Consider the following 13,168-nt stretch of genomic DNA (forward strand, 5'->3'; position numbering starts at 1 on the left):
GACTTTCCTGCCTTTATACATGATGCTTTTTGAAATAAAGGTCAACATTACCTTTGCCTTCCCCATCACCTGCACAATGTGAATGGTAGATGTTTGTGATTTGTGTATGAAGACTTCCAAAAGTCTCTGTGCTGCAGCTTTCTGCAGTCTTCCCCCATTTAAATAGCAATCAGTTTTGCTATTCTTCTGACCAAAGTTCACATATTCTCACATTATATTCTGTCTGCTATGCTTTGACCACCTACCTTTACCTGCCTACATCCTTCTTTAGACACCTTGTGTCATCCTCACCTCTTGCCATGCCAGATTTTTGTATAACTCACAAACTTGACAATAATATTCAGTTTTGTAATCCAAGTTATTAAGATATATGGTAAGTAATTGTGGCCCCAATTACCAACACCAATAATTGCAGGTTGCCATCCTATAAATGCTTCCTTTTATCCAAACATTGTCTTCTATCAATTAGCCAATCCTCTATCCTTGCTCATATATTATCTTCAATGCCATGGATCCCTATCTTTTTTTTAAGTAGCCTAACATTTAACACTTTATCAAGCACCCTTTGGAAATCCTTTTTTCCCTCTATGTCTAGTCTGCTTGTTACCTCCTCAAAGGACTGTAATTAATTTATTGGGCATTATTTTCACTTCATGAAGCCATGCTAGCTTTGCTTGATGATACAGTGCATTTCTAAATGTTCTATAATTATTTTCTTTATACAAGGCTCACTTTTTCCCAGTGTCAGGTGTTAAACTAACCAACGAAAGGTTGCCTGTGTTTTTGTGTCCATCCCTTCCTGAATAATTGTGTTGCATTGGCAGTTTTCCAATCTGTTGGGATTGTTCCAGATTCTCAGTACTCCTGGAAGATTGCTGCCAGTGCATGGACTATATTTGTAGCTAGCTTGCTTGATAACTTTGAATGCAACCTATCAGGTTCAGGGGACATATCAACCTTTATCTCCCTTAGTCTCTATAATACTTATTCCTCCCTGCCTTGAGACCTTTCATTATTTAGTTAGTTAGAAGGCAATTGCTATGAAGATGGGTACAAAGTGTTAGTACAGCTCCTCTGCCATTCCTTGGCTCCACATTATTATTTACCCAGCTTCATTCTTTAAGGAGTTTATGTGAACTTCGACCTCTCCTTTTTTATTTTAAAAAATGTTTTTATGTTACTTGCTTATTTTCCCTCTTAGTTTATTTTCATCCACTTTATTATTATTTTTAGTCATTTCTTGATAGCTTTTAAAACTTTCCCAATCCTCTGATTTACTATTAAATGTTGCCAAACTATTACTTGATACTGTCTTTAACTTCACTGGTAAACCATTGTTTTTCGATTATCTTCCTAGAATCCTTGTTTCTCACTGGGGTATATCTTTGCTGTGAATTATAGAGTAATACAGTATGGAACAGACCTTTCAGCCTAACTCATCCATGCCATTCAGGTTTCCGAAATGAAATTAGTCACATTTGCCTGTGTTTGTCCCTTATCCCTCTCAACTCTTCCTATTCTTGTACCTGTCCAAAAGTCTTTAAAATATTGCAATTGTACCCACCTCACTCCATATATACACCACCGCTGTGTGAAAAAATTATCCCTCGGGTCCGTTTTAAATCTTCCTCCTCTCAACTTAAACATATGCCCACTTTTTTTAGATTCCCTTAGCCTGGGAAAAGACCTTGGCTATCCATCTTATCTCTGCCCCTCATAATTTTATAAATGTCTACAAGGTCACCTTTCAGCTTGCAATACTCCAGGGAAAATAGTCCAACCTATCCAGCCTCTCCTTATAACCCAAATCTTACAGTCTCAGTGACATCCTTGTAAATCCTTTTTACACCCTTTCCAGATTAATAATATCTTTCATATAGAAAAGCCACCAGATTTGTATGCAGTACTCCATATATGGACTTATCAATGTCTTATATAGTGTTAGCATAGATTCATAGAATCCTATCGAGTCCATACTGACCCTCAAAGAGTAACCCGCCCAGACTCACCCCATCTCTGTAACCCTGCATTTCCTATGGCTAAATGACCTAACCTGCACATTCCTGGATACTATGGGCAATTTAGCACGATCAATTCACCTACCCTGCACATCTTTGGACTGTGAGATGAAACTGGAGCACTCAGAGGAAGCCCACACAGACATGGGGAGAATGTGCAAACTCCTCACAGACAGTTGCCTGAGGGTGGAATTGAGGCTGGGTCGCTGGCAATGTGAGGCAGCAATGCTAACCATGGCATGACATCTAGAACATGAAATCCCACCTCCTGCACTCAATGCTCTGACCAATGAAGGCTTTATGAACATTTACTAGAGTTCAGCTACTGGCTTTTACTCCTTTCCTTATCAACTCCAGCTAAACCTGCCTTTACTTAAGTTTAGCACAGTTGTTTTGGACTTAAGTATCTCACTGTCAAATTGAATACAAAATTCTACCATGTTATGGTTATTATTCCCTCGGACATCTTTTGCACTAAGATCATTTATTAAACTTCGCATTTAGGATAATTACCATGAATAATATGCTATGGATCCAAACGGAGACTGGCTATTTTAGATCCAGAATTGTGTAGGTGAGGGAAGTTTAATAAATGATCAGATTACAGATTAGAATCTGTAATCTAATCTGTAATCTGATCATTTATTAAACTTCCCTCACTACACAATTCTGGATCTAAAATAGCCAGTCTCCGTTTGGATCCATAGCATATTATTCATGGTAATTATCCTAAATGCGGTCTATAAATTCTTCCTCAAGATTACTTCTGCTGATTTCCTAATCTATGTGACTGTAAAGTCACCCAGAATTAATCTAATTCATTCTTACATGGTGTCATTATCTTCTGATTTGTTTTCTGTCTTACAGAACAGTCATGTGAGGTGGGCTATAGACTACTCCCACCAATGTATTTCTTACCCTCACCGATATGTATTCCACACCAGGCAATCCAAGTTCACTTCTTGCTTATATATTAATTCCGTCTCACTCTAAAAATGCCAACCCAGCATCCCTTCCTGCCTGTTGTTTCAAAATTTCACATACTCCTGAATGTTCCCATTTTGATCTTTTTGTAACTGTGTCTTCATAATGGCTATATGATCATAACCAACAACCTCTATTTGTGCAATTAATTCATTTATTTTGTTCTGAATATTATACACAATCAAGTAAAGAACTATTAATTTTGCCATATTACCTCTTGTTCAACCTTTGGATACAAAATTGGCTAATTGATAGGAACCAAAGAGCTGATTCTTATGTATTTTGGGTAAGTTTGAGTTGAGTCAGGTGTTTTTGGAAGGGTTTTCTCCATGAGGCCTGGTGAGATTTCTTACCTTATTTTGCCAATTTCATCTTAATTAATTACCTACCATGGCCCTATAGCATCTCACATATATGTGTTCTAGCAAGACTTACCATTCGCCATTCCCACAACAACTCACCACTCAGACAGATAAATAGCAAAACAATGTCATATCTTGAACCTGTGATGTCTTTGAAAGCCTGTTCTGCACCTGGATGAGCAGTGGCATTCTGAAGCTGCCCTGCACAGTCAGGGCTAAGGTCTGAACATGTTGGAGGAATGGAAAATGGCTCTCTAATTCTCCTCTAGGGATCAGAAGGTGCTCGTGGATAGGTTGGTCCAGAGGACGGGCATTACCTTCCTCAAAGACTGGCAGTGGAGTCTGTACCAACAGAGTCTGCCAGCGTCATTTGAGATACCACCTGGCTCATTGCCATCTCCACAGGGTGCAGGATAGGACAGCAAAACAGAAAGAAGGTCAATGACTTTTTCCACTCCACCAAATTTTCATGTTCTTCTCTCTGCCACCTCACACTCACTCTATCTCTGTTACTACACCCAGCTCTTACCAAGCCATCATTGCAGCAAATCGTGTGATCATTTGACTGCCTCCATGAACAGATCCAAAGGAGCCAGGTCCTGCAACTCAGGGTCCACAGGAAAGGCACACGTCCTTGTCCTGCATCATCAGTCTTTAAGACTGAAGACATGGCAACAAAGTGACGGGGAACCTTGACTCCCATCCGGTTACCCTGTCAGAGCCAAGAAACATGCAGCTGGAGGTGACACCACGCACACAGGCCCTTTCTGTGCATTTCACTCAGGACGTTGCAGTGGTGGCCTCCAAATCCACCCTGCCTGCTCACCCCCACCTCCCCACCACCATGACAAACATTTGAAGTTCAAGATGAGGATGGTCAACTTGCCTCTGGCATGAACTTTCCTGACAACCAGCCTCAAGTTCTCAAATTGTGACCTAACCAATGTTTTATAGAGCATTATATATCTTCACCAAGTGTTTCCTAATATTTGTCTAATATTAGTAGCATTTCAAAAGAAACAGCCCTTCTAAAATAATTTTCTCCGCAATGTAGAAGGAATTATCTACCTTTTTTTCTGGTCTCCAGCATTGGTAAAGTGAAAACACTTGAATCTGAATCTAGTAGAGTATCCTCCATTCTCCAGCCACTAAAGGAGGCAGATTCACAGCTGAGATTGAAAAGAATCATTTAAAAAAGTTAAATGCTAAGTAAGTGCAGAGATTCGAATGCCTTTATGACAGTGTTCAATGAAATGTCCTGGATCATTATTAATATCGAGGAAGGAAATTGCATCATTATAACCATATTATTTGGATAAACTCATGGGAACTCCAGGGTTTGTGATAAATCTCAGCCATAGCAACAATACAGATGCTAAAATTGGCTTTGATGGTCATCAGGAAAAGTGGAGGAAGCAGCAGAAGAAATGGTAATCACTATCTTAGTGACAATGAGGTCCATCAACTTCTTGCACCTCTAGTTGTGGAAAAAAAATAGTTGGTGGGAGGGATATGAAAAGGATAGATGTTTAAACTGCTAGTGTTGATCTCTAGGAATGTAGAAAACATTGGGACAGTAGGATTCAATTGAATCTCACGTTCAAATCCCTCCATAGCATTTTTCCAACCTTTCCGCTTGGAGGGCGGGGAATCACATTTCAATTTCTCTCTCAATCAGGGGGCCAGTAAGCAAATTTCATAGAGTTAAGATTTGGCACAACAGTAAAACTGCTCTTTAAAATGTGTTTTTTTTAAAAAAGGTGAAGTTATTTATGGAAAAGGAGAAAAGATAGCCTTTTAAAAAATGATTTGGATTGAGGGAAGGCAAATTTTATTAAAATAAGGCAGGATCTGGTCAAAGTAGATTGGCAGCAGAGATTTGAAGGTAAATCTATAGGACAACCTTGATGTGGAGGTGTTGGTATTGGACTGGGATGGACAAGAGAACAGCATTCAAAAAGAATTGATGAGAGTACCGGCCCAGCAGGGTATGGTGATGGATTAGATTATTTACAGTGTGGAAACAGGCCCTTTGGCCCAATATGTCCACACCGACCCGCCCCCACCCAGACCCATTCCCCTACATCTAACACTACAGGCAATTTAGCATGGCCAATTCACCTAACCTGCACATGTTTTGGATTGTAGGAGGAAACCGGAGCACCCGGAGGAAACCCATGCAAGATGATTAATCCAGAGACACAGATAATGTTCTGGGAACCTGAAGTCAAATTTGAATTCAATCAAAATCTGGAATTAAGACTCTAATGATGACCATGAAACCATCATTGATTGTTGGAAAAAGAACTTCTGGTTCACTAATATCCTTCAAGGAAGAAAATCTGCCATCCTTACCTGTTTTAAGTGTATATGTAACCCCAGACCAATAGCAATGTGGCTGAAGCTTAATTGTCCTCTGGTAAGTTAAGGATTGAGAATAAATGCTGGTCTAGGCAGTGATGCCCATATTCCATGAATAAATAACAAAAAAAAAGTATTTTTTAAGGTGAAATGTAGGAGCAACAAGCCAAGAGAATCCTGAGTGTCTAGGAGTATTCAGAATTAGATATAAAGAAAAAGAAAGGTGTATACAGTAATTGGTATAGAGGGAGTAAATCAATAGAGGGCCCAGTGAAATGGAGAAAGTGCAGGAGGGAATGTAAGAAAATAATTAGCAGGCAAAGAGGGAGCATGAAAAAAACTTTGTCAGACTAAATTAAGGAGAATCCCAAGATATTATGAAGTTTCTCAAGGGAAAAACGACAACCATGGAAAGAGTGAAAACCATCAGGGAACATCTATATGTGGAGCTGGAGGATAGCGGCTGAGTGTTATTTGAATACTTTACACCTGGCTTCACTCAGGAGATGAAGGATGTAGCTACAGATTCAAGAAGACAGACTGTGAGGTTCTTGAGCAGATTGACAAAGGGTATTGGAGGTTTCGGAATGCTTAAAAGTAGACAAATCCAAGTCCGACTGAGCTGTATTCCAGGCTTCTATGGGAGATGATGGAGGAAATCATTGTGGTCCTGACCCAGGTTTTTAACTTGTTTCTGGCCACAGACGAAGTGTCAGAGGATTGGAGAACAGTTAATCTGGTTCCACTTTTCAACAAGGATCATAGACATAAATCAGGGAATTCCAGATCAGTGAGTTTTACATCTGTGACAGGGAAACTATTGGGGAAAAAAAGCTCCATTTAGAGAAGCAAGATTTAATCATGGGTAGTCAACATGGCTTTGCAATCTAACAAATCTGGTTGAAGTTTTTGAGGAGGTGACTAGGTATGTAGGTGAGGGTAGTTGATGGTGTTTATACGGATTTTAGCAAAGCCTTTGACGAGGTCCCACATGAGAATCTGATAAAGAAGACAAAAGCACATAGATCTTGGATAACTTGGCAAGTTGGATCCAAAATTGCCTGAGTGGCAGGGGACAGAGAGTGATGATAGAAAGCTGTGTGACTGGAGGCCAGTGTCCTCTTATAATATATGAGAAATATAAACAGATGAGAGTATGGGAGTGATGATATGCAAGTTTGCAGATGACACCAAGATTTGTTAGTGATTAACAGTAAGGAAGAAGGTTACAGGAGATTATGAATTGGGCAGATTGGTAAATCAATGGCAGATGAAATTTAACCCTGATAAGTTCAAGGTAATGTCCTTTCGATGAAGGAACAAGACAAGGGAATGCCGAATGGATAGTAGCACACTAGGAAGCTCAGAAGAACAGAGGGATCTGGATGTTTGTCCACAAATCCCAAAAGGTGGAAGGGCAGGTTACTAATGTAGTTAAGAAGGCATGCATGGCACTCACCCTTATCCATTGAGGCATAGATTATAAATTTTGTGAGAAGATTTGTAGCTCGGGTGTCATTGCTGTGGTTCTGTTCGCCGAGCTGGAAGTTTTTGTTGCAAACGTTTTGTCCCCTGTCTAGGTGACATCCTCAGTGCTTGGGAGCCTCCTGTGAAGTGCTTCTGTGGTGTTTCCTCCGGCATTTATAGTGGCCTGTCCCTGCCGCTTCCGGTTGTCAGTTTCAGCTGTCCACTGTAGTGGCCGGTATATTGGGTCCAGGTCTATGTGTTTGTTGATGGAGTTTGTGGATGAGTGCCAAGCTTCTAGGAATTCCCTGGCTGTTCTTTGTTTCGCTTGAAATGACAGCCAGACTACTGCGACCACTAGGACTTATAACAGCACACAAACCAACAGCCACTCTCAGACAACAACTCACCAAAACGAAGGACCCGATACCCAGTATGAGCAAAACTAACGTAGTGTACGAAATCCCATGCAAGGACTGCACAAAACACTACATAGGACAAACAGGAAGACAGCTAACGATCCGCATCCATGAACATCAACTAGCCACGAAACGACACGACCAGCTATCCCTAGTAGCCACACACGCAGATGACAAGCAACATGAATTTGACTGGGACAACACTACCATTATAGGGCAAGCGAAACAAAGAACAGGCAGTTGTCCTGATAAAGGAGCAGCGGTCAAAAAGCTAGTGCTTCCACATAAACCTGTTGGACTATCACCTGGTGTTGTGTGATTTTCAACTTTGCACACCCCTGTCCAACACTGGCACTGGCACTCCAAAGAGTGACGAACTTAGAGCATGGATCAGTACTTGGGGCTATGATGTTGTGGCCATAATGGAGATGTGGGTTTCACAGGGGCAGGAATGGTTATTTGATGTTCCAGGGTTTAGAACTTTAAAAAAAAACAGAGAGGGTGGAAAAAAAGGAGGGGGTGTAGCATTGCTATTCAGAGAGTGCATCACAGCTACAGAAATGAAGTTTGTTGTGGAAGGTTTGCCTACTGAGTCAGAACGGGTGGAAGTTAGGAACACCAAGGGAACAGCCATCTCATTGGGAGTTTTCTACAGACCCTCTAATAGCAGTACGGAGATTGAAGAACTCATAGGCCGGCAGATTTTGGAAAAATGCAGATGTAGCAGGGCTGTTGTTACGGGTGATTTCAACTTTCCTAATATCGACTGGAACCTCCTTAGTGCAGATAGTTTGGATGGAGTCATTTTTGTCAAGTGTGTTCTGGAGGGTTTCCTTGCTCAGTATGTAGACTGACTGACGAGGGGAGAGGCCATTTTCGATTTTGTCCTTGGACGGAGCCAGGACAGGTGTCAGATCTCACGGTGGGAGAACACTTTGGTGACAGTGATCACAACTGCCTCACATTTACCATAGTCCTGGAGAGTGAAAGGAGCAGTTACCGAGGGAAGATATTTAATTGGCGAAAAAGAAATTATGATGCTATTAGACAGGAGTTGGGGAGTACAGACTGAGAGCAATTGTTCCACAGAAAGGGCACAACAGACATGTGGAAGCTGTTGAAGAAATAGTTGTTGCGAGTGATGTACGAATTTATTCCTCTGAGGCAGGTAAGAAGGTTTAGGATTAAGGAACCTTGGATGTCGAGAATAGGGGAGCTTCTCGTCAAAAGGAAGAAGGCAGCTTATGTAAGGTGGAGGAAGCATGGATCTAGCACAGCTTTACAGGATTATAGGCTTGCTAGAAAAGAGCTCAGAAATGAACTGAGGAGAGCCAGGAGGGGGCACAAAAAAGGCTTGCCAAGAAGGTTTAGGGAGAACCAAAGGTATTTTACTCATACGTGAGGAATAAGAGAATGATCAGGGAGAAGGTAGGACTGATCAGGGATAGCGTAGGGAACTTGTACGTGGAGTCTGAACAGATAGGGGAAGCCGTAAATGAGTTTTTTGCTTCAGTTTTCACTAAGGAAAGGGACCTTGTTGTGAATGAGAACTTTGAGGAGCTGGGCTACAGGTTTGACCAGATCAAGACTGGTGAAGTTGATGTGTTGGAGATTTTGGCAAACATTAAGATTGACAAGTCCCCAGAGACAGATCAGATTTATCCTAGGCTACTCCGGGAAGTGAGAAAGGAGGTTACTAAACCGCTGGCGAAGATCTTTGTGTCCTCACTCTCCACAGGAGTTGTACCGGAGGATTGGAAGCAGGCGAATGTTGTTCCACTTTTCAAGAAGTGTAATAGGGAAATCCCTGATAATTACAGACCCGTCAGTCTTACGTCTGTGGTCAGCAAGGTTTTGGAAAGAATTCTGAGGGATAGTATTTATGACTATTTGGAAAAGCATAGTGTGATTAAAGGCAGTCAGCATGGCTTTGTGAGGGGCAGGTCATGCCTCACAAATCTTATTGAGTTCTTTGAGGAGGTGACAAGACAGGTCAACAAAGGTCAAGCAGTGGATGTGGTATATGTGGACTTCGGCAAGGCATTTGATAAGGTTCCCCATGGTAGGCTCATTCATAAAGTCAGGAAGTATGGGATACAAGGAGATTTGGCTATCTAGATTCAGAATTGGTTGGCTGACAGAAGGCAAGAGAGTGGTTGTAGATGGAAAATATTCTGCATGGAGGTTAGTGGTGAGTGGTGTCCTACAGGGCTCTGTTCTTGAGCTTCTGCACTTTGTAGTTTTATAAATGACTTGGATGAGGAGGTTGAGGGATGGGTTTGTAAATTTGCAGATGACACAAAGATTGGAGGTGCCGTTGATAGTATTGAGGGCTATTGCAGGCTGCAGCGTGACATGGACAGGATGCAGAACTGGGCTGAGAAATGGCAGATGGAGTTCAACCTGGATAAATACAAAGTGATGCATTTTGGAAGGTCGAACTCGAATGCTGAATATAGGTTTAAAGACAGGATTCTTGGCAGTGTGGAGAAACAGAGGACCTTAGTGTTTAAGTACATAGATCCCTCAAAGTTGTTTTGGCTTTCATTAACAGGGGGATCGAGGTTAAGAGCTGTGAGGTTTTGCTACAGCTCTACAAGTCCCTGGTGAGACCACACTTGGAATATTGTGTCCAGTTCTGGTTTCCCTATTATAGGAAAGATAGAGAGGCTTTGGAAAGGGTGCAAAGAAGGGTACCAGGATGCTGCCTGGACTGGAGGGCTTGCCTTATGAAGACAAGTTGACTAAGTTCAGACTTTTCTCTCTGGAGTGAAGGAGGAAGAGAGGAGACCTGATTGAGGTATAAAAGATAATGAGGGGAAAAGATAGAGTCAATGGCCAGAGACTTTTCCCCAGGGCAGGTTTGATTGGCACGAGGAGTCATAGTTTTAAGATATTAGGAGAAAGGTATAGAGGGACAACAGAGGAAGGTTCTTTACGCAGATAGTAGTCATGATTTGGAGATGCCGGTGTTGGACTGGGTCCACAACCACCTGATGAAGGAGCAGCGCTCCGAAAGCTAGTGCTTCCAATTAAACCTGTTGGACTATAACCTGGTATTGTGTGATTTTTAACTCTTTACACAGAGAGATGTGAATGTGTGGAATGCGTTGCCGGCACTGATGGTGGAAGCAGAGTCATTAGGGACATTTAAGCGACTGCTGGACATGCACATGGATAGCAGTGAATTGAGGCCTGCATGGGTTAAGTTATTTCATTTTACATGAGGATTGATCCTCGGCACAACATTGTGGGCCAAAGGACCTGTTCCGTGCTGTACTTTTCTATGTTCTATGTTCTATCTCCAAATCATTGATACATTGTATGATTCTATGATCCTTTGAAAATAAATCGCAGCTAGAACAAATGTATATTTATTTAAAACTTTCATGAAAATGTGCCTAGCAGCAATGTCAACTAATAAAATCTCTCATTTTTCACCTTTTCAATTGAGAAGCTGAACCAAAAAGATCAGATCAGACTATGAATCCTTGTAACCAGGGAAACGGGAAGGGCTGACAATGAGTTCGAGAGTTGGGTTTATCTAACTCTGAGCCTGACTTCATCTCTGATGGCAAAAGTTTTCAGATGGCCATGGTGGAGTGCATCCAAATGTGGTGTGAGCAGCAGAATGGCCTTTTAGTTTGTGTTTTCCATCTCCCCTAACCTGTTCCCTGGATAACTCTTTTTTAAGCTAGGATACTAAGAAGGAAGGAAAAGGTAGGTGTGAGTCTGGCACACACTCTTTGTATTTAAACACAGTCTAGCTCAGCATCTCATTCTTACCCGCCCCCCACAAACACTGTCCTCTCTCAATCTCTCACATGCACATACACATGGTCCCTCATTCTCCCCTCTCTCAAACCTCACTCCTTCTCTCCCAACAATACACATGCATCTCACACTCCCTCCCTTCCCCCCCTTATCTAACCCACATACACAAACTCACACACATTTTCCTCTCTCACTATACACACATATTTTCTTTGCTGTCACCCCATCAATCTCCACAAACTCTCCCCTTCTCCCTTCTTCACAGAACTCCCTTTTCTCCCGACCTATGTAGATATGCAATTTGCCTCTCACTCTGTCCCTCACCCTAGAATGCTTGTCTTTTCTTGCTCATTTATTACTTACATACCAATCGAAGATTTTTCTCATGTTGACTCGCATTCTCTTCTCATGACCTCTTTCCTGTCTTATTTCTCTAGAATATGATCACTTACAGTGTGGAAACAGGCCCTTCAGACCAACAAGTCAACACCGACCCTCCAAAGAGTAACCCATCCAGACCCATTTCCCTACCCAATATTTACCCCTGACTAAAGCACCTAATCTACACATCCCTGAAAACTATGTGACAATTTAACATGGCCAATTCACCGAACATGCACATCTTTGGATTGTGGGAGGAAACTGGTCACCTGGAGGAAACCCAGGCAGACATGGGGAGAATGTGCAAACTCCATACAGGCAGCTGCTTGAAACTTGAATCGAACCCTGGTCACTGGCGCTGAGGCAGCAGTGCTAACCACTGACCCACCATGCTGCCCCTCTGAGCCTATTGTATTTAACCTGATTCACATTTAAAGATGTCATCTGATATGTGATGTACATCTTTTTTTGTTTACTTATGTTGTTGATCTCCTTCATCACCCAGGGAGCTTTGAGTTTTGTTCCTCAATATTATCACACTTGTTGGTATATACCTTGTGTATACCTGAATTATCTCCTTGTGAAAGATTAATCAAATTGTTCTTTTGCAGTTCTTTCCATTAGACTTTGCTTTTAAGTTACTCTGGTTCAGTCCCTGCTTTACCACTCATCCATCCATTACATGTTCCACTTCAGATTGTTCCTTGTTTTGCTTCATTTCTGGTTTGGACCTTATGGTATCATGACCCATCTTACCCAAGTGTTGTGCCACAACATTTAGTAAATTTCTGTGTTAATATCTATTTATGTACTCAATGTAGCATATTTAATCTGATAATGCCCTCTTGAAGCTCCTTGGGATGTTTTGCCTTGTTGAAAGTGTTATATAAATGCAAGTTAATATTGTTTGTGGTTGAGCTCATATTTATTTCCTTTGTTGACATGTTATTTAATTACAGCCCTGCCTTTGCACTATTATCCATAACTCAAAGTTATGCAGCTCATATTTCCTTTTATGTTTCAGCTTCTAGGCTTTTAAAAGATAGATAATGGGAGGACATTGACTCTGCATGGTATGACTGATCAGTCACACAGTCATATCTATAGTTGTATTGCACACAAAGCCACTGAAGCTTAGCAGCTCGCAGGAACATTGGATTTACTATTGTAAAGAATATAATCCACTCTTTCAAATCTGTTTAAGGTCTAAAGCTGGTCTTGAACTTGAGTCCTCCCTCTGTTAAATACACAAATCTTTGATTTTTTTTTCAAGCTTCTCCAGAGGGATCATCTCAGGGTCATTTGTACAAAAGAAAACTCACCATTCTTGAGTTTATTGTTATAGGTGTGTGGAGAGGAAATCAAGATTTTATTTGTGCACAATTCAGATTATTTCATTTTGTTT

Source organism: Chiloscyllium plagiosum, chromosome 3 (assembly GCF_004010195.1).
Source record: "Chiloscyllium plagiosum isolate BGI_BamShark_2017 chromosome 3, ASM401019v2, whole genome shotgun sequence".
NCBI lineage: Eukaryota > Metazoa > Chordata > Chondrichthyes > Orectolobiformes > Hemiscylliidae > Chiloscyllium > Chiloscyllium plagiosum.